Source organism: Sceloporus occidentalis, unplaced genomic scaffold (assembly GCF_023333645.1).
Source record: "Sceloporus occidentalis isolate IW3139 unplaced genomic scaffold, rSceOcc1.0.p SCAF_1, whole genome shotgun sequence".
Lineage (NCBI taxonomy): Eukaryota > Metazoa > Chordata > Lepidosauria > Squamata > Phrynosomatidae > Sceloporus > Sceloporus occidentalis.
The window spans coordinates 177,620,619-177,645,509 of NW_028316981.1; the positions used below are offsets into that span (position 1 = coordinate 177,620,619).

At 42.5% G+C, this 24,891-nt stretch overlaps 1 protein-coding gene across 3 annotated transcripts in view; it reads right to left on the reverse strand.

The window, feature by feature from the left end:
• UBA1 (ubiquitin like modifier activating enzyme 1) overlaps window positions 1–24,891 on the reverse strand; it is a 52,703-nt gene that overhangs the window by 22,790 nt on the left and 5,022 nt on the right. Inside the window, exon 1 of one of the 3 annotated variants that reach the window (XM_089483518.1) lies at window positions 9,770–9,890. The exons of the other annotated variants lie outside the window; for them this stretch is intronic. The gene's annotated coding sequence lies outside the window, so the exon portion shown is untranslated. Of the gene's footprint in view, window positions 1–9,769; window positions 9,891–24,891 lie in introns of those variants that run through there. 3 annotated transcript variants of the gene reach the window in all.

A 24,891-nucleotide genomic window follows, 5' to 3' on the forward strand; every position in this document is an offset into this window, starting at 1 on the left:
GAGTGTTAATTGGGGCTGGTTCCCTCACCTCCACTGGCTAATCTGTTTCCTGGCACTATTCAAATGACTGATTATGACCTATAAAGCTCAATGTGACTTAGTTCCAGGCTACTGACAGACTGTCTCTCCCAAAGTGAGCCTGCTCACACCCCTGAAATCCACAGGAGTGGCTCGCTCTCAGCCCCACTGCCTTTACTGGTATGGTTGGTGAGAACCCAAAAAAGGGCCTTTTCAGTGGCTGCCCCTATACTTTGAAACTCCCTCCCTAGGAAGGCTAGAATGGCCTCTCCTTGCTGTCCTTTCATTAGTAGCTGAAGATTTTTTTATCCAGACAACATTTTAGAATGTAAGGCTTTTAACAAAGGGTTGTTAGTGCTGTATTGTTTGCTATTGGACCGTTTAATTTTTAAAAACTTTTTAGAATGTATGTTTTTAATGTGGTTAACAGTTTAATTCAGTGACTGGTAATATTTCAAACAGGCAGAAGCCTGACATGTGAAGAAAAATCCCTGCTGTGTAGCACCACAAAATCAGTGCTGAGGGAAGAAATGTACATCCTTACTTCTGCCCCATAAAACAGGTGCACTATCATTTATTAAAGCCAGTTAGATGATTCATACATAGTCTGTTTAAATCCATCCGCAAGTGCTACATTTATTCTTGGGGCCTGAGACAAAGACAGATGGGAGAACAGACTGGGTTCCCAAACCTCCAATGTCAGCCCTGCTCTTACCCTCCCACAGCACAAACAACTGCTTGCATTCCTGCAGAGCTAATACAGCCCCCTTTGCCTCACAAGCTCAAGGAATGCGCATCCGTTTTGACAGCGCCCGGCTGCTTTGCCATATGCTGGGCTTAAAATTAACTAGCATCCCTTTGCCTTGTGGAGCCAGCCAACGGTGACACAGCAAGTTGATGACAAGTGACTGCATTTCCTCAGCCAGGAGGAAACCAAAATCTGAAAGACACGTCAGCAAGATGCCAAGCTGAAGTATAGATGCTGCCTTCTAGCAGCAAAGCAGCCTGAAAACAGTCTTGCACTGAGGGACTTGAGCAGGAAAAAGAAGCACTTCCTAGCTAAAGGGTAGGAGAGAAGAAGAGCAGGGCATCTGGGCTGAGGACATGCATGTCACTGAGGCTGATCCCTCATACCTCAATGTTTTGGATACAGCTAGACCCTTTAAAGAAAGATTCTGCTAAAGCACAAAGGATTCTGCTAAAGTACAACTGCTTCCTACTAGGACTCGAACTAACTTCAGATGGTACAGATGAATGCCAGCAATGTTCCCAGCTCCAATCTAGCCCTACCGATAAATTCACTATGGTCATATGTGGACTCAGACATCAGCTGAAGCATCTTCACAATCATGTATCCAGTCTACCATACAAGCCTTACAAAAAGGATTACTAAGATGGTATCTGTCTTGACATTTATTAAACCAATACTAAAAATAATGGACATGCTTGCTCTTATTTCCATGTCACTTACTCTCACTATAAAATCTGAGGTCAACCAAGCCCCCTAGGTTTAACATACAGGGACAGAGCAGCAAGTAAAATCGGCATCGTATACTTACCTGAGATGCCAAAGATACCTTAATCTTAGTAAGGATACTTCAAGGTACATTAGCAACCTTTCAAAAGGATCATCCATTAAAACCATCCATCCACCCACACAGCTTCATCACTGGGTTGTTTACAGCAAGTAGGATCATAGGAATGAAGAAAAAAAAAAAAGCTCTAGCCCACAATTTCTGTACACACAACACCTGACTAAAGAGTCTTCTACATGATTTCATAGGAAAAAAAGAAACATCTCAGGACAGAAGTAGATACATTCTCAATGCTAAGGAAAGGGTTAGAATTATTTTGAGAAGTGAAGCTGTGTTGTTTTAATGTGTCTTAAACATTTTTATCTTTTAAAACTATTTGATATTTTAACATGTAATTTATTTTAATTATTGTAGTAATTTAATTCTGTTTTAATGTACTATTTTATATGGTTTTAATTGTACTTTTTAATGTAATTTTTAATGTTGAATCTGCTCTGAATCCGTCTTGGGAGAAGGGAGGGGTATAAATGAATAGGAGGAGGAGGAGGAAGTAGTAGTAGTAGTTGTTAAGATGCACATTGGACAGCATCCTTTTAGTGACACAAGCGTAACTCTACCTTATCTTTTGGTTGTTGTAGAGCAGTGGTCTCTAAACTGTGCTTATTAAGGGATTTTGGACTCCCAGCTCCCAGAATACCAGACCATTGGCCAACATGGCTGAAGTTTCTGGGAACTGAAGTCCAAAATCCCCTAAAGGACACAGTTTGGGGCAGGGTGGGGGAGTAGGAGTAGGAATAAGGAGTAAAGGAGTAAGATTTTTTTTACAGTAGGAATAAAGAGTAACAAAACGTATTTGTTACTCCTTATTCCTGTTATTATATTGTATATGCAAACACCAAAAAATAATTTTATTATATTGCACTGGGGAAGGGACTGGGAGGCATACACATACACACCAGCCTTGCAAAACAACTGGGGCTTTTCCCCAGGGCTAGGGAGTATGAATAGGAGTAACATTAAGAAAAAATATCTTACTCTGGAGTAGGACAAGGAATAGCCCCAAAATCACCACTACTCCTCAGCCCTGATTTGGGGACTACTGTCGTAGAGGTAGGTATTCTCTTCCAGCCTCCACAATGCCCCAAGAGCCCAGTTTTGCTGCAATAACTCCTCCTGAAAAGCCATTCTGGGTTGAGGAACACCATGAGGGATTGGAGAAAGATAAGCAGACCTATGACAGCTTCCACTGAAACACAGCCTATCTTGGCTGAAGATGTCATCAGTCTGTGCTTGGCTATGGGGCATGCACAGACGCTTCTCTGGTCCCCCTGTCCCAGCTATTCAGGGGGCCTATCACAGCAAAACTATGAGTACAAAGAGCAGTTTTTGGGGGGTCCCATCTGTGAAACTCTTATGCCACACTGAACAATGTAAGATCTTGGCCAGTGATGCTCTAATTGTAGAAGTGCTAGAAGGCAGTATAAGGACAAATAGAAAGCTGGTTTGTTTAAACTAGTTGGGATGAAATAATTGGCAAGATAGCACTTGTCAAGGAACACTTTAAAGTGTTTCAGTTCAGAGTTACTTCTCATGTCACACAGTGATAATGCAGAAAGCTACAGCCAAGCAAGTGTATGTAAATGCTAGATGAAGCTGGCATGTATTTGCTGTCTGTCTACATTATATCTTTTGGGGCACATATTTAATGGATTCTATGTATTTGTAAAAAAACTTGCAGTTGCTAAAGATAAATGGGAAGTTCCTTGTTCAAAGTACTGTGCGAAGATGGCAACTGCAGCAAGTACAAAGAGAAGCATTTCTGCTCTTGAAAAGAAAAGAAAAAGTTGTTCTAAGCAAAACTGAAAGAAGAGTCTGCTAGCAAGCTCAAGACAGGCTTGTTTAATGGTCAAAGTCTAAATTCATTTATTGTCATGTTTAAAAGTTTCCACTTAGAAACAGTCAAATAGAACTGCTAGGAATCACTTTACTAATCAGGCTTTGGGCTTTCAGCAGGGCACTGTGAGGACAAAGGAGACTGACAGAAATGAGAGAAAGAAGAGAATCTCCAGCAGAACATAATCACACAATCAGGAATAGGGGTGGGAAATGTTTAACCCAACAGATATTGTTGCAATGTAACTCTCAATGAGCCCTAACAAATCTAGCCAGTATTGAGGGGTGAGGGGAGGTGTAGTGCACAATTGACTAGAGCGTCACAGGTTGCCACTGCTGCTCTAACAGTTTTTTTGTCCTTTCTCCTGGTGCCTCCTGACGATTTATGGCTACAGAACAAATCTTAGTTTACACTACCAGGCAAAATCACATTCCTGGATAATGCACAGAAGGTCATTGGGAGTAACAACCAATACTGTAACTGGAAACCAAGACAGCTGGCTTATAAATCCTGATACAATTCAAGTGAGCTTAAGAAAGTTTTATTTACAAAAAGATAGGTTGGGGGGGGGGGGGAATCACCTTCCACCTTGTCAGCAATTACTCTATAAAATTAATTTTGTGAAAGAAATCGTCTTTACTAGGATCCACGGTCATGATATGCCCAGAGTTACAATGCGGATGAGTCTATGGCAAGGACAAGGGCTACTCCATTATTGGAGAGTTAATCTGTCCTTTATGCAGGAACAATTGAGGAAAAACCACTGTTGTCAGCTTCCACAGGTAAGTGGAAGAATCAGCAATTTTAAGCATAACTATTGTTTAAGAAGGCACAACTCCAATGAGGATGGCTTGGCTACTTGCAGTCACTGACTTAAAAAGCTATGGAATAATTAAAAGGACAAATTAATCATTTAGTAGATAACTAAAAAAAGAATCATTCACCTATTATTATATTTCTGACAGTGTATTTCTAGAAGAGCATTAAGAGGTAGAAATGATGTAAAAGGCAGTACAGGTTATACAGGAAGTTGCAAAGTTCGGGGATGGGTCCTGAATAAAGAACATTCTAACTCAATAGTCTTCCTAAGAACCCTGGAAGTTAATCATGGGTTCCTTCATTTTAAAAATCAACAGTGAGGAACAACTTTCTCTTACTGATCAACTGCAAACCACTACTGATCTTCCACAGAAATAGGCAGCCCCTGGGAAGGCTCAGCACATCCTAAAATATGTCCAGTAGACCCAATGAAGGAATGTGACAATTCTGACTACTTTTCCAATACACATACTGTAGGTTCTGTAACAGATACCTAGTCCTGTGAACAGATGAAATAAGTCCCTAAAGAGTACAGCATTTTAAAAGCAACCACTAAAGATAATTGAAACAAAAAACACCCATGGCCACATTTGGCTGAAGAGGGAGAAAAAGGCTCACCGTACTAATTTTGTGTGTGCATGCACTTTCACTGTACACCTGAAGGACATCAGGAGCATTGCTCAGGCAGGCATTCCCAATGCATTGTGCTATTTCATTCCAGGAAACAAAAGACTGCAGAAGCCATTATCAGGAAAACACTAGCTAGGTGGAAATGCATGAGTTAAAACAGTGTAGTACTTGCACCCACAGGTGTATATCAAAGTTTAACTGTTGTATGACCCTTGGGACTTGGGTTAATACAAAAAGCAGATCCATCTCAAAGTTTAATCTGAATGTGGATCCAGTTTGCTAGCACCCCAAAAACTGCCCTCATACATGAGGTCAACTTATACACAAGTATATATGGCACTTGGAAAATACACCAATTCTGGGGAAAAGGTTTATTCGGGACTAATTTAATTACAGACTTATTTTTCTTAAGCTAAGGTTCTACACTAACTATCTGGAAACCAAGAGTGAAGGAGGGTCACTAAAGAAGAAACGAGGCATTTAGGGCAATAAGGTTTGGGCCTGGCAATCTAAGACAACACAAAAAGGATCTTAAAAATGGATTTAAAAATATTTAATATGTCCTGGTTATGTTCTGTTAAGATATCACAGAAGACTACTAATAAGGAAGATGCATCATTCAGACCACAGTGCTATGGCACAGATTGTGAATGGGGGGGGGGGGGGAGACTGTGGTATGAAAATGAAATATATAATATTTACTAAAATGAACATGTCTGTGAAGAATCAAACACATGACAACGGCAGAATTATCCCAACTTATCAGCAGCACTGCCCAGACTCTCACTGCTCCGGTTGAGCAGAGACAATTTCTTTAAAAGATGATTAGGAGCTTAGTTTCAGGACCCACGTCCAAAGCCATGTGCTACCTAGCACGTATGCTTTTACGTGTATCAACATTTTAATTAATCCTATACCAACACAGGGAAGATTACAAAAAAAGAAAACAAAGGCAGAGGAGAAAAAAGTGCACTGGGCCAGAAGAAGACACAGGCGCCTCATGCCTTCCACCTTTCTGAAGACTAAGAAAACAGACAACTCCCAAAGTTTTGGTGGTGTGTCTTTCAGTTGTTACTTACTTACTTGGCCTATACTAAACAGGCCACTAATCAATGAGATATGGTAAAAGGCACTGGAAGACACTACAGATTTGGAACACATTTATAACTCAAAGGTTTGGGTTTGCTTTCAGGGGAAAACCCTAGGGGTGAATCTCACAACTGACTGTGAACAGAGATCAGTACTACAGATTAAAAGCCTCGTAGTTATAAAATTCTAAAAGGCAACAATTAATCCAGGGCCTTTAGTTTCTTGGTTTCTTATCCCCCTACCCCCATATATACACAGGAAACTCCAGCTGAGATTAGACAGAAGAAGCCCAGTTAATAAGGTAGAGAAAATTGCCACAGAAGTCAGGCTGAGTATTTGCAATACATGACAGGACCAGTATATTCGGTCCACAAGCCACACCCAACCAGCTGCCATCATCCTGCACACATCAACACATTCCAAACAATGGCTGCCAATAAGGGATCATATTAAGCAGGATACTCTTTCCAGTTAACCTCTTGGCCATGGTAAGCAAGTTACAATTCCTTCCTGGCAGCATTAAAACTGTTCTGTGACACACATACACAGACAGATAGGCTGATCATGTTCTTTGCACTTACGGTAACTGCTAGAGATTACCTTAAAAAGATAATGGCCAAAAGGGTAACACACATTGATGGGAAACACCAATGAGGCATTTTACCAGGCTTCAGACATTCTGATTTCTCTTAATATCGGAAAACATTCAGTTTCTCATTGTAACATGTAATGGGAATTTTTTACACTCTTATTTCACCTGAAGCCAATCTTGCTCTTCCAGTGAAGAATGGAATAGATAAAGAACAATCCCTCATGCTTTGAACCTTTTAAAGCTTATCCTCCAACTCTTCCAAGGAAAGCTGGTTTCCATTTATAGAATATGCTCTTCCTTCAGGTCAGAAATTCTTGTGAATGACAGACCATTAACAGTGCTTGGTTATACAGACCTGAATTTCTCTGCTGAACTGGGGACAGCTAAGCAGAAGTTGCTGGTCAGGTTTATGAAACCTGTTATGTTTTATGGACAGGAAGTGCTTGGGCAACTGCTGCTCCTGATAATGCCAAAAGCCTGGGATATTCATCAGCTTCTCTTTAGTGAAGCAGATTGAACTCCATCCAGAGACCCAGATGCCCAAGTACAAGTTTGCTCTAAAGACACAGACACACACAGGCTTTAAAGGCTTGTCAATCTATTTGCAGCCCCTAATGCTTTATAGCAGTGGTCCCCAAACTTTGGTCTTCCAGATGTTTTTGACTTCTGCTCCCAGAATTCCTAACTGTTAATTGAGCTGGCTGAGATTTCTGGAGGTCCTCCAAAACACTTGGAGGATCAAAGTTTGGGACTTACTGTTTTATAGTAAAGTAATAAGGTTAAGAACTGACAGTTCCCAGCCCCTTTCAACTCTCCTCCATTTCTCTTTGAACGGGTCCTTTCCATTGCCAAAATAACCACCCAAAACAGGACCATCATAACCACCCACCTTCCCCTATCACTAGCATCCCCCATCTTGAACCCAACGCTGGCTTGAGCCCATTGCTTCTATCAGACTGACCCCCACCCCCTGGACTGTTTGTTCTGGCTCTTCTGAGGTGGGGGCCAGGTTGGGGATGATGGAGGGGAGGGTGAGGTAATAATAATAATAAATTGTATTTATATACCGCCTTTCCAAGGATCAAGTTAGGCTGGACATGAAATGGCATTTGTGGACGTTTTGTGACAAGACTATTACAGTTACCTACCCTCCTCTATTGCTAGAAGCCCAAATGCCCAAAGGACATTTTGTGAATTGGGGTCTTGGGGGGGGGTATTGTGAGAGGAAGGAGACAAGTTCACATATCTGCCTTTTTTATTCCTGGGTGAGGGAGGTGAAGAAGGGGACATCTCCACAAATCTGAATTGGGGGCGTCCATTCCTTCAGATCAAGTATGTGAATGGATTTCAATTTGGTTGTGTCTTCCTGCAAGGCAGTATGGGGTTGGGCTGGATGGCCCTTGTGGTCTCTACTATGAAAAGGAAGACTAGAGGAGCATACACCCACCAAAGCATAGATTTCTGCAAACGCATAAGGCAAAAATCTCTCTGGAAGCCAAGATGATACAGCTGAGACTGTCATACTTTGGCTACATCATGAGAATGACTCACTGGAAGACAATGCTAGGAAAAGTGGAGAAATGTAGAGAGGGAGGATGGATGGACTCTATTAAGGAGGTTATGGGTATGAATTTGCAGGACCTAAGCAGAGCAGTGGAGGTCAGGGAGTCTTGGAGGTGTCTCATCCACAGGATCGCCATGGGTTGAGATTTGACTTGAGGGCGGTGAACAGCAACAAGAAATATGGTGAAAATGGGGGGTGGGGGGAAGGTGGCCAGAAGACACGGGAAGGGCGGCGTTTCTGAAGCAAAGAGGCAGGAGAGGAACAGAGGCAGATGCATTAGAGGCAAAGCGGGGACACAAAACGAACAGGAGGGGAATGGTGATTCAAAATGTCTCTGTGTGCCTTCAAAGCCACTTCTGACTTATGGTGACCCTAAGGCAAATGTATCATGGGGTTTTCTTGCCAAGATTGGATTCAGAGGCTTGCTATGACCTTCTGCTAAGGAGGCTGAGAGAGCATGACTTGCCCAGTGGGTTTCCATGGCTGAATGGGGATTTGAACCATGGTTTCTCAGACTCTTAGACCAATATCAGCTCAAATTAACATGCCATGCTGCCTGTCACCAAATATATGTGTGTGTGTGTGTGTATGCACATTATAATATATATATGTAGAGAGAGAGATAGAGAGCCTCTCACCAAAAATATTACATATATAATATCCATCCCATTATATATAATATATAATGTATGTACATGAGAGGCAGTGTGGCATGTTAGTTTGAGCATTGGCCTAAGAGTCTGAGAAACCAGGGTTCAAATCACCATTCAGCCATGGAAACCCACTAGGCAAGTCACACCCTCTCATATATATATATATACACACACACACACACACAGAGCCAATCAAGTGTGGCTTATTGGCTTGAGCGTTGGGACTAGGCCTCTGTAGGGCAGGGCTCAACTATTCCCAGCTCAGCCCTGGAAACCCACTTGGTTTTGGGAGAGTCACGCTCTCTCAGCCTCCTCAGAGGACGGCAATGGCAAAACCTCCTCTGAACTGATCTTGATAGGTTCTGCTGCAGGGTCGCCATAACTGCAGGCAAAGCGATTCCAGCTCAACATTAGGAGGACCTTCCTGAGAGTAAGGGCTGTTGGACGGTGGACTATGCTGCTTTGGAGTCTCCTTCCCTGGAGGTCTTTAGGCAGAGGCTGGATGGCCATCTGTCAATGGGGATGCTCTGACTGAGAGTTCCTGCATGGCAGAATAAAGGGGTTGGAGTGGATCAGGGCCCTCCTTGGGGTCTCTTCCAACTCTAGGATTCTAAGTCCCGTTCCCTAGACGCCCCTCTCCAGGCTTTCCGGCCCTGCTCTTCCCCGGTGGAGGTGGATTTTAATTCACACACACACACTCATATACAGATACACACACACACACACACGGAAAGGACTTGAATGCTCTATCTTTCAAGTCGCTTCCGGCTTCTGGCCGAGCTCCCATGTATGTCTGTGTGTATATTATGTATACATATGAATTACAAATCCCCTTCCTCCGGAGGGGGGCGCCTAGGGAAGAGGGAGCCCTGATGGGGGCTCCCTTCGTTTCTTTGGCGACAAAGCATCCCTGGGGAGCTCTGCTGTTCCTGCGGAAACGGGCGGCGGCGGCGGCGGAGGGGTCCCGGGTCTTACCAATGAGGCTGTGTCAGGCCCCGCCGCGGCCGCCGCTGCTGCCGAGTCACCGCTCCGCTCCGCGCTGCCTCTTCCTCCTCCTCCTCCTCCTTCGACCCGCACTGACACAAGATGGCGGACGACGGGCCCGGAACAAAAACCTACTCAGCGCCCATACTCCCCCCTCCCCCTCGTTCCAGGCTGCGGATAACGCCACCCCTTCGGCGCGCTCCCATTGGACCAAGCAGATATCCGTCACACAACGGCTCGCCCGGATAGGCTCACTGGGAAAATGACGTCGCAAGGGCAACGCCCACTGACCCCCGCACCGGCTCCCTCCTTTTCCCAGGGATAAAAGCCCCGCCCCGCCGGCCTCGAACGTTCAGAAAGTGGGCGGCTCTTCCAACATCGTGGCCACGCCCCCTTTACGTCTCAGGAGAGCCGCCTTGGCGTAACGGTTACAGCGTTCGACGCTGACTCTGGAGGTCGCGAGTTCGAATCCCACCTCGGACATTTCAAAACCCACTGTCGCTTCCCCCTTTCCCCGGACGCGTCCTACATTTCAAACTCCTGTCCTGGGAGGGTTCCAAAACGCCCTCCGCTCTGAGCATGACCAGGCAGGAAGGATTTGTAATTCCATTTTTAGCTTTGGCCAAGCAAGAGAAACGGTTAATATCTGGATTCAACACAGAAGTAGCTTAGCAGAAACAAGAAGAAATACTTTGGATGTTAGATGGGCCTCTAGAATAGAAAGGCAGAATGGTTGTTAACATACACACACTGCATGCAAACCCTGTAGATCTTGGGAGAGAAGGTAGGGCACTCATTTAAATGGACAGAGTCATCTTTTGGCAGAAAGAAGCTCTGCAGCTGGCAGAAGAAGCCTTTTGGGACAAACACAGCTAACAAGCTAAAAAATAGGTAATGCAAACATGAAAAGAAGGATGGACAGTTAATAATGAGACTTTGCGTTGAAATAACAGTTCGGCCTTTCGGTTAATTTCACTTTTGCTGAAAACCATGCCAAAGGTATGCCCTAAAAGGAGGTTTATAAATAAAAAAGGAAGGTTTGGGAGAAACGTATCAACAGGGGTAGAGATAAAGTATTCATTTTAGGCGTTTGTGATTAGGTATTATACACCTTGATGACTTCAGCCAATAAAAGTCACAGGGGAGGGAAAATGCTGTCCAGAAAAGGGATTGAAAACTTGTTGTGTCAGGTTTGGGGTGTGCCTACTTGCCTAGGCACCCCTTCTTGCAAGACTGCAACTAATAAATTGGATATTGCTGCTTCACTTGTTTTGCCCTGATTAATTTGATTTCGTACTTATAAAAATATATCTCACAACAGGTCACACTCTCTCATCCTCAGAGGAAAGCAACAGCAAACCTCCTCTGAACAAATCTTACCAAGAAACCCCCAGGAGCAGGGTGGCCAAAGGTCCCTAACCGCAAAGGACGACAAGGCACTACAAAATGGAGGAAGTACAAGAATAATTGAGGACATGGCCAAATAAAAAGCTCAAAACACTCACAGAAATGTCAATTCACGCTTCTTTGTTGCTTCTTGTTGTGTGCCAGCAAGTCATTTTTGACTTATGGCAACCCTATCATGGGGTTTTCTTGGCAAGTTTCTTCGGGGGGGGGGGGTTGCCATTGCCTTCCTCTGAGGCTGAGAGAGAGCGACTTGCCCAAGATCACCCAGTGGGTTTCATGGGGATTCAAACCCTGATCTCCAGAGTCATTGTTCAACACGCAAACCACTGTGTCACACTAGCTCACAGAAATGTAAGTTCATGCTTCTTAGTCATGCTCAAAATAGAGGACATTTTGAAGTTCCTCCTAGACAGAAGGTTAGAATGTAGGCCATGTCCTGGAAGAGGAGGGCATGTGGTCACCCTGCCTTAGGGTAGCCATAAGTCAGAAATGACTTGAAGACACACAACAACAAAAACAACAACAACCAAAAGGCAAAGCCTGGCAATACTTGCAGGCAAAGAGGCAGAGGTCTTGAGTTTTCTTAGGCCAAACTGGAGGCAGCTTCACCAGAGAAGAGGGGAACATGTTCTGCCACAAGACAGGTTGAATCTCCATTATCCAAAATGCTTGGGACCAGAGATGTTTTGGAGTTTTGGTATTTGTTATTATTATTTTGTAATATTTGCATATACATAATGAGAGATCTTGGAGATAGGACCCAAGTCTAAACACAAAATTCATTTATGTTTCATATGCATTATACTTTATACACATAATTTTATAGATTATTTTTTAATAATTTTATGCATGAGATAAAGTTTGTGAACTTAGTGAGCATCGGGAAACAAAGGTATCACTACCTTAGCCATCCATGAAAAAGGTGTGAGAGTATTTCAAATTTCAGAATTCAGGATAAAGGGGACTCAACCTGTACAAAGGATGCATTCAGGGGTAGCCATCTTGGCCAGACAGCAAAGTACAGTAACATCCAAAATCCACAAAACAGCGATACCTTTACTGGCTAACCAAAATGCACAAAAGACAAGCTGCAACAAGCTTTTGATTTTTTAATACCGCTGCCTGCACTTTTTAAAAATACACACAAGGCTTCAGGGACCAACTCAGTCTTGGGCTCCAGATACCAAATCAAACATTAACAAAATGCAAATGCAAATCCATTAGGTCACTGTTTCTTATGATCAAAACCACTGCCATTGGCCCAATATAAACAACTTTGTATAGGACAATTACAAGGATTCTTATCTTTAACTCAATATCCACCAGTGCCATATGTAGCTGTTTATGCAATCATAGAGTGGGAGGATCACAGCTATCACATAGTCCATGCCCACTGATAGCTGATACTCCCAAGGAAACAAACCACATTTATCCCACTTCATTCAGATTCCAACATTTTATATTATCAATAAAGGACAGCACACCTGTATATGGGATCCCTTCCTAGAGGTGCCTATACACTACAAGGAACAGTTCATTAAAAGAAACTAGCAAAGCCTTTTCCCCCAGATTTGTAAAGGCACTCTAATCTGCATCAGTACTTTGGTGGAACATAAGTCTCATAAAACCAAGGCTCTAAGTTCAGTCAACCCAGGGCTCTGTCCATTCAGTGACAAAACTACAAACCATTAACATTTTAACAGCAGTTTCAAACCAATACAAGGCACAATTCATTAGCATTTTAACAAGCTGAATGTATCACTGTTTCACAATAGCAGGGAATGGAGCACCTTATGGGGACAGAGAGCAGATTGCCTACCACTTCCAAACCTGGCCAGTGCATGCCAGCCAGAGGCAGCTTTTTCAAGTTTTTCCACCCAGTGGGTGAGAAATTATACATCAATTCTATGTGATATAAGTGAAGGATGAAACTGGTGGTGCCAGAGATTGAATAAGAAACCTTCAGCAACTCTATCACAAAGCTATGGCCAGGGCTGAGCTTGAACAGTATTCTTTATGAAACTTGAGGATTGCAAGCACATGGCTCTCCTGATGTTATTAGACCCCAGCTTCCATTTGTCTTAACCTGTATGGCCGATGATAAGGGTTGCAGCCCATTGTCATCTGTAGGACCACAAGTTCCTTATTCCTGAGGTAGCTCCTTCACATTCCCAAGTCCAAGAACAAGTTAGGGCTCAAAGCACAAATCATAGAGATCTGCATAATTTATAGCAATTGCATAAGTTGATGGTTTTGGTAGACAAACCTACAGAAAATTGAAAGCTCTTATCAGAAAGGTTACCACTCATCACATAAGAATCTGTGTACACAATAGACAATGCACACATAAAATATACTGGCTACTATGTTGGTTGTGACAGAGCACATGTATGCAAACATTTATGACTTCCCGTATAAAACATCTAATGAAAGGAATTATTTCCATCTATGTGCTGTACATATATGGAAAGAGTAATTCACACATGCACATATCCACCTGACCTAATAGGCATACCTCAGCAAAGATACCAACTAAGAAGCCCCTTTTTACAAAGTATTCCAGCAGCACCAATGGCATTAGGAGGACGGTGAAGTTAGTTAAAGAAAGGCAGATTTTTATGTTGGGTTGCAGCAGTGTATCTGCAGGAAACAGTGCAATAAAGCTTGACCTGGGAAAGAATGCTTTAAGTACAAGGCAAGCTGTGCTTAAGTACAAGGCAAGGTAAACAACTGCTTCCAGAATCACTTACTGAGCATATGTGAAGTGCAAAACAGAAAAAAAAAAAAAGGGGGGGGGGAAGCAGATTAGCTTGCCTCACCCGCTATCCTGGCCTGTTGAAAAAAAAAAAAAAACAGATCTGTAAGTTTCAATGCTAAAATGCAAAACGCATAGAGTGTTTAGAGAAAAAAAATCATCCCAGGGTATACTATGAGAGAAGCTTTCAAGTTGTTTCTAGAAATTCTTTTATTTGTTTTACTTACGCAAGGCTTACCTGGCCTGGCCATTTCATTTCACATGGGATTATGCTATATTTGAATAAAAACTTTTGCTGAAACATGTTGAATGGCTCTTCTATTTTGTGCCGTAGGAACCTATCCCTATTCTTTCCATGATCTTTCTTCCTCTGTAACAGAAATCAAAGTTTCTGTTACAAAAGTAAAGCCCAGAAACATGGCTCCATCATTAACTATGGTAAGTATCTTAGTTAGCCACCCCTGGTATCTGCACCTGAATTTAATCAATTTGGTTGATGAGATGTGCTTCTCCAAATGTTGTTGAACTGCAACTCCCAATCAGCCCTAGCCTGCAGAGCCAATGGTTAATGATAAAGTGAGCTGTAGTTCTTTGCCATCCCTATGTAAAAACTATTTTGTAGCTTTTCATTCCACACTCCTAAAATTGTGGTACTCTGTAGTAACCAAGAAACAAATCATGGGATGGACCCATGAAGAAGAAGGGGCACGGTACACATACATGGGCAGATTTCATTCTTGGGAAAGGAACTGCTTCCTGGGGAAGGTTGCAGGAAAAGCTCCAACTCCATTGTACCTCAGCTGTTAACTATACACCAGATGTGAGGAATATATAGCTTTCCAGATGCTGAATTCACACCACACTTTACCAATGACTCTTCAAAGACATAGCCATATTAACCTGGATCAGTATGCAAAGGGATCTTGTAGTACCTTTTGAGACTGAGTAAAAAAGAAGTTGGTAGCACAAGCTTTTGTAGACTTAAGTCTACTTCCTCACTGCATCTGAGGAAGTAGGCTCAAGTCTACAAAAGTTCATGCTACCAACTTCTTTCTTGCTCTCAGTTTCAAAGAAGCTACAAGTCCCATTGCATATCTGTGACTTTGCTGACCCTGATAGGACTTGTAGTACCTCAGGTGTACCTGAGAACAATGTTGCATTGAGAGTAAAACCTGGATATCTGATTCTGGATAGCCCCAACTGTAAGGGAGGCTTGTCTCTACAAATACATTCTGCATAATACCGAAGAGCTATTTGCATAGTGGTTTGAATGTTTGACTATGATTCTGGAGACTGGGGTTCGATTCCCAGCTTGACTGTGAAACCCACTGGGTGACCTTGGGCCAGTCACATTCTCTCAGCCTCAGGGAAATGCAATGGCAAACCTCTGACCAAATACTGCCAAGCAAACCACTGTAATTTAGAAATTACTTGAAGGCACACAATAACAACAACAACAACAATTTGCTAATATAATACTGCTTAGAAAAATTCTATGAACTCATACAGTCAAAGTACTTCACATACTTTTTCTTAGTAATACAACAGCTTTGAAAGGCAGGCCAATGTTATTATCCTGCTATTACAGGCCTGAGGCAGAGAGGCTTGCCTAAGACTAAGAAATGGATGGCTGAGAAAAGTTTTCAGCAGCAATGAGCAAAGAAATGGCAACTTCAAAATTTAAGGCGAAACAATCTAAAGAGAAACCAGAGTATATCGGCAACCTCCAAGTTACAGAATTCAAGTGTGTGCCACATCTAGAGTTTGGAAAAGTTCCTTTTTTGAACAACTTCTCCTCAAATCAACCATCATGGCTATGCTGGCTGGAGAATTCTGAGACCATAATCCACAAAATTAAAATTTCTAAACTTGAGTTACATCATGCAAACTGTGACAAGACTTGCTATAAAAAGGGAAGTGAAATCTACAGTTTCAATTTCCTGTAGCTCAGTGCCCCCTAGTGCCATGCGGAGGCATTTGTTTCCATGGGTTTCCACAATGTTGGTTTTTTCTTCCTTCAAGATTTCCACTGTTGATGCAAACTTCAAAGTTCCAGCAACTATATCTTTTTTCACAGAACGACTGACACTTAAAAGAACTGTCAGTTCCAATGAATGAAATAGATATCATCTCGACGGAAATATTGGGTCTCGGGAAAGAGTTTGCAGAGAGAATTGCGAGCGGTCTGAAAACGATTCTCATCTCTCTGTTATTTTAGTTCATCAAGTAATGCTTTTCTATTGTTACTTCTAACTTGCCATTTTAGGGCCCTTTACACTACACAATTATACAGTGGGCCCTTGGTATCCACTGGGATTTAGGTCCAGGACCCCCATGGTTACCAAAATCCATGGCTGCCCAAATCCCGTTATACAGAGTGGGGTAGTAAAAGGGTGAGACAGTATGGTGTAGTGGTTTGAGGGTTGGACTAGGACTCTGGTGACCAGGATTGAAATCCCGGCTTGGCCATGGACACCTACTACGTGACCTTGTGCAAGTCACACTCTCTCAGCCTCAGAGGATGGCCATGGCAAACCCCCTCTGAAGAAACTTGCCAAGAAAACCTCATGATAGATTCACCGCCTTAGGGTCGCCATCAGTCAGAAATTACTTGAAGGCATACAACAACAACAGTAAAATGGTGTCCCTTATATAAAATGGCAAAATCAAGGTTTGCTTTTTTTTGGAGGGGGGGGGGAAATCAAGGCATGGATGGTTGAATTCATGGATAGCAGAATTCATGGCTATGGAGGGTTTACTTTAGCGCTATGATTCCACTTCAGTTGTTATGGCAGCATCCTATAGAATCCTGGGATTTGTAGTTGAGAGAAGGGCATTTTGAAGCCTTAGCCAGAGGACCCCTCTGGTGCTTTTGACCAAACTACAAAGCCCAGCACTCCATAGGATGGAGCCACAGCAATTACAAGTGGAATCAAACTGCTATAACTATATAATTGAAAGGGATCTTAGATTAAAAAAAATAATCAAGGATTTTTTAAAATAAATCTGATACCAAAAAAAAAAAAAAAGGATAGCACGATTCCCTGCTCTCCAAAACAGCAATTGAGTTTCTCCATGATTTCAAAATGTATGGCACTTTTACATTCCTTTGGCACGAAGAGGGCCAAAACAAATGATTCTCCCCTTTCTTTGCCAATACATGGAGGGAAATATCATCTTGAGCAAGGGAATAAGGCTGCTGCTGAATCAGATACCTAATTTATATGGTCATGAGTTCAGATGAATCTCAAAAGCACAGCGGCATCCCTGAGTGACTTGGCAAAAGGGAAGGACAGGATATCAAAAGGTAATATTAACTGGGCTATTCTGCAGATACAGAGTAGGTGCCTCTCCATTGTTCTGAACTTCAAACAAAATATGTAACAGCATCAAAACAATATGTAATTCCAATTTTAGTCTAGACAATGATGACTAATACGGCTATATCTTTGACTTCTACTGTAATTATAAGTGTCAACAGAAGAGACCCTAAAGGCACCAGACCCCCTCTGATCTTGGAAGCTAAGCAGAGTCAGCTCTGGTTAGTACTTGGAAGGGGGACACTCAATGAATACCAGGGTGTTGTAGGCTACTGTATATTTCAGAGGAAGGAACTTGCAAAACCACCTCCTCCAAGTATTCCTTGCCTAAGAAAATCCTATGAGATTCAAGGAAATGCTGTAAGTCGACAGGCAACTTGAAGGCACATAAACACATATACATTAACTGATTTGGAATTTTAGTCAGCAGCTATTTAAGCCCCTTTGATTCAACAGGTTTCTTCTAATTAGGACTAAAACCTGTATTTAATTTAAGCCAATGCACTGGTAACCTCATACTAAACATCCTTGGTTGTTAACTGCCCTCAAGTCGATCTCAACCCATGGTGACCCTGTGGATGAGACACCTCCAAGACCCCTGTCCTCTGCTGTTCTGCTCAGGTCCTGCAAAGTCACACCTGTGGCATCCTTCATAGAGTCCATCCATCTGGTATGTGGCCTTCCTCTCTTTCTGCTTCACTCCACCTCTCCTAGCATTATTGTTTTTTCCAATGAGTTGAGATGTGATCGGTTTAGTCGTCTTGGCTTCTAGAGAGATTTCAGACCTGATCTGTGCCAGGACCCATTTGTTTGTTCGTTTGGCTGTCCATGGTGTCCTCAGCACTTTTCTCCAGCACCACATCTAAAATGAATTCATTTTCTTCCTGTGCGGTTTCTTAATGCCCATCTCTTGCATCCATGCATGGTAACAGAGATTGCAATGGCTTGTACAATTCTAATATTTGTGCTCAGTTGTATACCTTTGTTCTTTAGGATCTTTTCTAGTTCTTTCATAGATGCCCTCCTCATTCATGGGGCCCAAACAGACAAGCCAAAATAAAGCTGCTTCGGGTCACTTTGGAGGTATGCTGTTTAAATGACGCAGGCATTTTAAGAGGCCAGAAGCTCTGCCAAAGCTGCACTCCAGTCCTTAGGAGCTTCCAGCTTCTTAGGATGCATGTATCATTTAAACAGCATACCTCCAAAGTGACCTGAAGCAGCTTTATTTTGGCCTGTCTGTTCGGGCCCTTGGATTTCTTCTGATCTCTTGAATGCAGCCCCTATTCTGATCAATGTTTGATGCCAGGTATGAGAACTCTTTTACTATTTGTATTAACTAAGTTGAACATCCTACACAGCTATAATTCATACGTATGAATATAAGTTCTGCATACTCAACCAGGCTCTGTAAAATATCTCAAAATTCCATTCTGTTGTTTGCTCTCATGGTTTCCTTGCCAGAGGGGGAGCCATGTGTCCTTGATTTTGTATAACACTAATGCAACATGGCTGTCTCCTCCCCACATCATTAACCAGATCAAAGCATGGCAATGTCAACTGCTTTTCTACAGACAGGTAGCTCCATTCACCCCAGCTACTGACGCTAAACTTGTCCACCACAGACAAAGCAAACAGATATTACACTCTGATACGGAGTGGAATCATCTTACAGTACATAATTTCAGCATAATATCCACAGGGGATGTTTGATCAATGCTGGCTTTCTTCACATATACCAAATCTGATTGCATGAAATGCATCCAGAGGAAAACAGCTCTATACAGGAATTCGTTTAAGAACATAAGCAATAAAAGGCCTGCTGGGTGAAACCAAAGGTAATAGGGCCAATACAAGCTCTCCTTATTTAGAAAACAATGGATTACTTTTCTGTAGGATAAAATGCAGATTTTTTGTGTAACAGTGGCAAAGTAGCTGAGTTATAAGAGCGAGTAACTTCTCATGTTTGCCACGAACTGGCTAAACAGCTTTAAGCTAGCCACTCATACAGCTACAGAACACTTTTATACTACAAAAAATAATCCCCTGCTTAATCATGCTTGTGTGAATTAGAAGGGCTTGCATTGCTTCAGTCTCTCTTATATACAATATGAATAATACTGACTTTCCCTACCGTAAATAATGAATGTAAAGTGCTTTCTCTATTCTAGAGCTCTGTAACAGTTTTCCACAACCTGCAGCCTTCCAGCTGTGTTGGACTGGCTGTGCTTTTATGGGAATTGTAGTCTAACACATCTGGAAGGTATCAGGTTGGAGAAAGCTAGTCTATACAAGACAGGCAGTGGCATGAGTTTTGTACTATGACTCTGGAGACCAGGGTTTGCCTACCGGTTTGCCTGTCAGCTTGGCCATAAAACCCACTGTGTGACCTTGGGCAAGTTACATGCTATCATCAGCCTCATGGGAAGGCAATAGCAAACGGAACAAATCTTGCCAAGAAAATCCCATGATAGGGTCACCATAAGTCAGAAATGACTTGAAGGCACACAACAACAACTCTACATACATATATTCCTATTTACAGAATGTTTTTATTTATTAAACCCATGCCTTTCATCCAAGGAGCTAAAGGCAGCATATATGGCCCTCCTCACCCCACTTTATGATCACAATAACTTTGTGAGGGAGGCTTCGCTGAAAACTGGTGACTGGCCTAGTACCACTGAATGAGCCTTGGGGCCAAGCAGGCATTTACACCAGAGTCTCCCCAGTCCTAGTCTGACACTAACTGCTATATCACGAGGAGTATCTTTTCTACAGATATATTTTTATCCTGAAAATATTATGGATATTTTATGCTACTCTTGTTTCTCTACTCTGCCCACCTGCAATCTGCCTGAACAAGATGTGCATTACGTAGGAATAAAATGACTGCATTTTTAGGATAATCTAAAAGTAGTTCAATGTAGAGGAATGTCTTACGTGTTGGCTTAGGATTCCCAGAGATCTGTTCAACTATGGAAACTCACTAGGTGACCTTGGGCAAGTCACACATAGTCTCAGAGGAAGGCAATGGCAAACTCTCACTGAATAAATCTTGTCAAGAAAACTCTGCTATAAGTTCGCCTTAGGGTTGCTGCAAGTCAAAAATAACTTCAAGGCACACAAGAGGAACAACAAAAAACCCACTACTGAAAGTGTCTTCTTATGAATAAATGTATGTTTATCAGACTGTTAACTGACATTTACTCATAGAAAGACACCCTCAGTACCAGGGGTGGCTCAATACATTTTGCTACCTAGAGAAGTTACAGGGGGAGGAGGACCCACTTTCCTCCCATTTCTTAAAATAAAAACACTACAGTGCTCTTGCTAAACTCCGCTCTGCCACAGCAAGATCCGTGCAGACATCTGGGCAGGTTTTGTTCGACTGACAGGGCAGTGCTCATGGTTATTAGCATTTTGGATTGGAACCCTAGAGATCCAGCTTTAAGTCACCACTGAGCAATGAATTTCAGAGGGGGACTTTGGGTCTGTTGTTTTTGCTCTCAGCTTGACTACTCCACAGGGTTGTTGTAAAGACAATGGATGGAGACAGAGAACCATGCACACAACCTTAAGCCTGGTGGATGAACGGCAGCATATACATGCATATCTTTCAGTAGAATCCCATCCTTTCCCAGCTCAATGTTTGTTACATTGTTTATTGCAGACATATTGCTGCAACCCACACCAAAAAGTCAGTCTCTCTAGCCTTCCTTCAACATTTTCCCAATGCTGATGTTGCTGCAAAAACAAAAAAACTCACAGCTAGACAAAGGATAAGAAGGAAAAGGGGGCTGGCTGGACATAGCATAACTGTTACCCCAGGATCTAGTCCCCAGTCACCCTTCATCAGTTTATATCAAATTAATATAAAAAGGGATGTTATAGGCAGGTAGCCAAAAGGGGGCACCCCAGCACAGGAAACCAGCCATACAATATGAGGAAATCTGGATGGCTCAGCATGGGGGAAGCCAAGACACTTAGCTGTGACAGGATCACCCAAGATTGGAATCGGCATAATCCATTCATCAAGGAGTGTGATAGTGGGGGCTGGATCTGGTGATTGCTTGCATACAACAGAAAAACAAGAGTTTCCTTTTGGGAATTAAACTCTTTTTTTGTTTGTTTGTTTGAGCACACTCACACTGATTGTCCAGTCGTTCTTTTTTACCTAATTCCATTCTTCCTTCCTAGGAAAATCAATCAACTCCTGGATAAACCATTTAATTCCTGAAACACTGCCCCACGATCCATTCTAGGCTACAAATACACATGCCTAAAAAACAGCAATTCAGTCTAATTTGAAGCTGGACAATTCGATCTCAGCAGTAGACATCAGTAGCTGGCCACCCCAGTATCACAGGCGGCTACTGAGACATCTTCGTTCCGGAAACCCCACAACTGGAGCTACATTTTAGGATCGGTATAGTGGTGTTTCTTTACAACCTTTCAACTTGCCATCTTTTTCTGCCTTTGCATAGTTAGTTGTGTGTACATGCGTAGTGTGTGTGTGCCTGTGTGAGGGAGAGAGAGAGAATGCATAGCATATGTGTTGATCTCCCCTTTATAAATAAACTAAACTATTTTGGAACCTGCTTCTGGAGTTCTTTGGGATTTGGAACTGGTGGTACAAAGGCCTAAGATTCTGGGCTTTACATTACCAAAGCCCTCTTGCTATTTCCTACTGGGCTAAATTAATCTCTCCATTGAATGCAATTTGTGGGTGCCCTCTTGGGACCCATCACAATTAGGTAACACGACTGTGTAAAAAGGATCTTCTTAAGCAGAGGCTTTGTGAACTGTGGTGTGTCTGTAAATGCAATTAATCCAATACAAATGAAATCATATTCTCCCACCTGATGGCACTGCTTGTCCACCCCTCAAGGTAGGACCATCAGCACTATAGTTCAGAAACAATTGATTTCAGACTTAACGTATTTGTCTCTTCCAACCAAAAAAAACCTTCTGTGAACAATTTCTAGAGGCTGTCTATCTACAAAGATCTAGAATCCAAGTTGCTCAATAAGGTGTTCTTATCTAATATCTAAAGATTCTCAACAGCCAGGAAACATTTACTTAAAAAAATTAATTTGAACTTTTGTATGGAAAATGGTGTAGGTTGATGTACTTTTGTGCAAGGCAGGAGCAATTGGGGTAGGAGATTTGGCTCCTTTTTCATTTCTTATGGCTTTTTGCTCATTAACAAAGAGAACAGTGTGTACAAAATCTTTGTTAAGCTTTGTTATGGTCTCAACCAAGTCTGAGTCAATGGAATTTGATGAGGATTTCCCCCCCTGTGAACTAAAATGATTTTGTGAGCAAATTTCCCAGGTTGGATGGGGGATTTTTTCAAAGGATGTATTGGTCCTCAGAGTCTATGCCATTAAAACTGAATAAGAAATTAAAAACAAAACGAATCACCAATTTGCAGGATACCAAAAGAGCTGCTGAAAATCTCTCTGAGTCAGGAGTGGTTGTCTGTTCCTGAACTAGCACAGCCACACTAAGAGAGCACTTTGAACTGGTCCAACATCTCAGGCTACATCCACACTGCATAAATGATCCAGTCTGACACCTTTTTAACTGCCATGACTCAATGCTATGGAATTCTGAAATTTGTAGTTTATTGTGGTGCCAGACCTCTCTGACACAGAAAGCTCAGTATCTCACAAATCTATAAATAACAGGATTCTATAGCACTGAGTTATGGCAGTTAAAGTGCTGTCAAACTGAATTATTTCTGCAGTGCAGATGCAGCCTCAGACTGCTATGGATGTTTTGGGGGATGAGGAAGAACAGGAAGTCATTTGACTGACAGCTAGTTTCCACAGAAAGACATTTGGACGAGGGGCCAACAGTTCAGACCCAGCTCCAGAAAATAGTTTCACATTCTTTGCTATAATACTCACATGCTCCTCCAAATTGGCAAGTGGTGGAACCAGGGCTATATCCGCACTGTAGAAATAATCCAGTCTCACCCAACTTTAACTGCAGTGGCTCAATACTATGCAATCCTGGGAACTGTAGTTTTGTGAGACATGTAGCCTTTTTTGTCAAAGACCGCTGGTGCCACAACGAACTACAAATCTCAGGATTCCATAGCATGGAGCCATGGCAGTTAAAGCGGTATCAAACTGGATTATTGTAGTAGTGCGGTTTCAGCCTAGGGGACATTTCCATAGGGATCAAGATTTAGCTCAGGGGAATTCAGCAGCCAACATACACCCTCAGGCCATATACAACTTTTTCTGACAAAGCACAGATGGCATTCTGAGGAATTTTGACACAGTCAGAGGCCCCAACAAACAACCTGGGCTAACCTGCTCTGCACTGAATTTGTCAAATGGGTCAGTTACAAAAAAGAAAGAAGAGAGAGTCAGCAAGAGAGGAGAATGAACCTAAGAAAGTGCTAGAGCCTCTGTTGCCTCCTCAGACCATGTGCAGCTTTATGACTTTGCCTGAAACACAGTGTACTGAGCTGCACATGTGTAGATACACTTTCTGGATCCACGTACATTCACTCTAACACAACCTAGGTTCCTTAGGATCTTCTGGAGCTTTATTCTTGTAATATACACATGCAGTAGGCCCTTGATATCTGCTGGGGTTTGGTTTCAGGACCCCCTGTGGATAGTAACATTTGTGGATGCTCAAGTCCCATTATATACAATGGGGTAGTAAAATGGTGTCTCTCATATAAAATCACAAAATCAAGGTTTGCTTTTTTGCTGTTGGGAAGGTGGTGTAATATTTTCAAACCAGGGGTGGTGGAATCCATGGATACATAATCTGTGAATATGGCAGGCCGGCTGTACAAACGTGCATACATACATGCATTTACACACAAACTAATAAAAGCCCCTATTCCATTCCATTCCAATTCCTTTGTATTACATTTTGGGTTGGCAATCTGTTTGTGAATTATGTTGAATCCCATATTAGCCAGGAAAGCCTCACTCATACAAAGCCCATTCTGTCCTACACCAGTCAGAAATGGAACATCAATGCATGTCTACCAGATATACATTTCGTGGCTAGGGAAAATTCAGCATAGGGAACAGAAATCTGGAAACAGAGGCTGGTGGGAGATCAATTAAATTAAGACTTTTGCATACATCTCCAGTAGCACGATACTGCCATTCTATAGACTCAGTAAACAAAAAAGAAAACCACAGCAAGAATTTGGGTGGAAGGGTTATATAAACTTATAAATAAGTTTATATAAATATAAAATAAAAATAAATACAATTTAGTCAGGTCACAGGATTTACTAGTAGCAGCAGTTTAAGGAGTGAAACAGATGGGCGGCTTAGAGCTCCAGCCGCGATCAGCCTGCAAGCAGCCCGGGACCACTGAAATGGACTGCCATGGCAGTCCCAAACAGGCTGCCAGCAAGGACAGCATTAAAGCCATTCCCTTTCCCAACGGCTTTGGGTCACCTTAGGCAGCCAGAGTGGCTTCCAGCCACTCCGGGGCATGCGTTGTCTGCACACCCCACCCCAGAGCAGCCGGAAGCCGCTCTTATTTGGTCCATCTGTTTCTGGCCATAGAATCACAGACTCATAGTTGGAAGAGAACTCAGGGACCATCAAGTCCAACCCCGTTATGCAGGAGCTCATAATCAAATC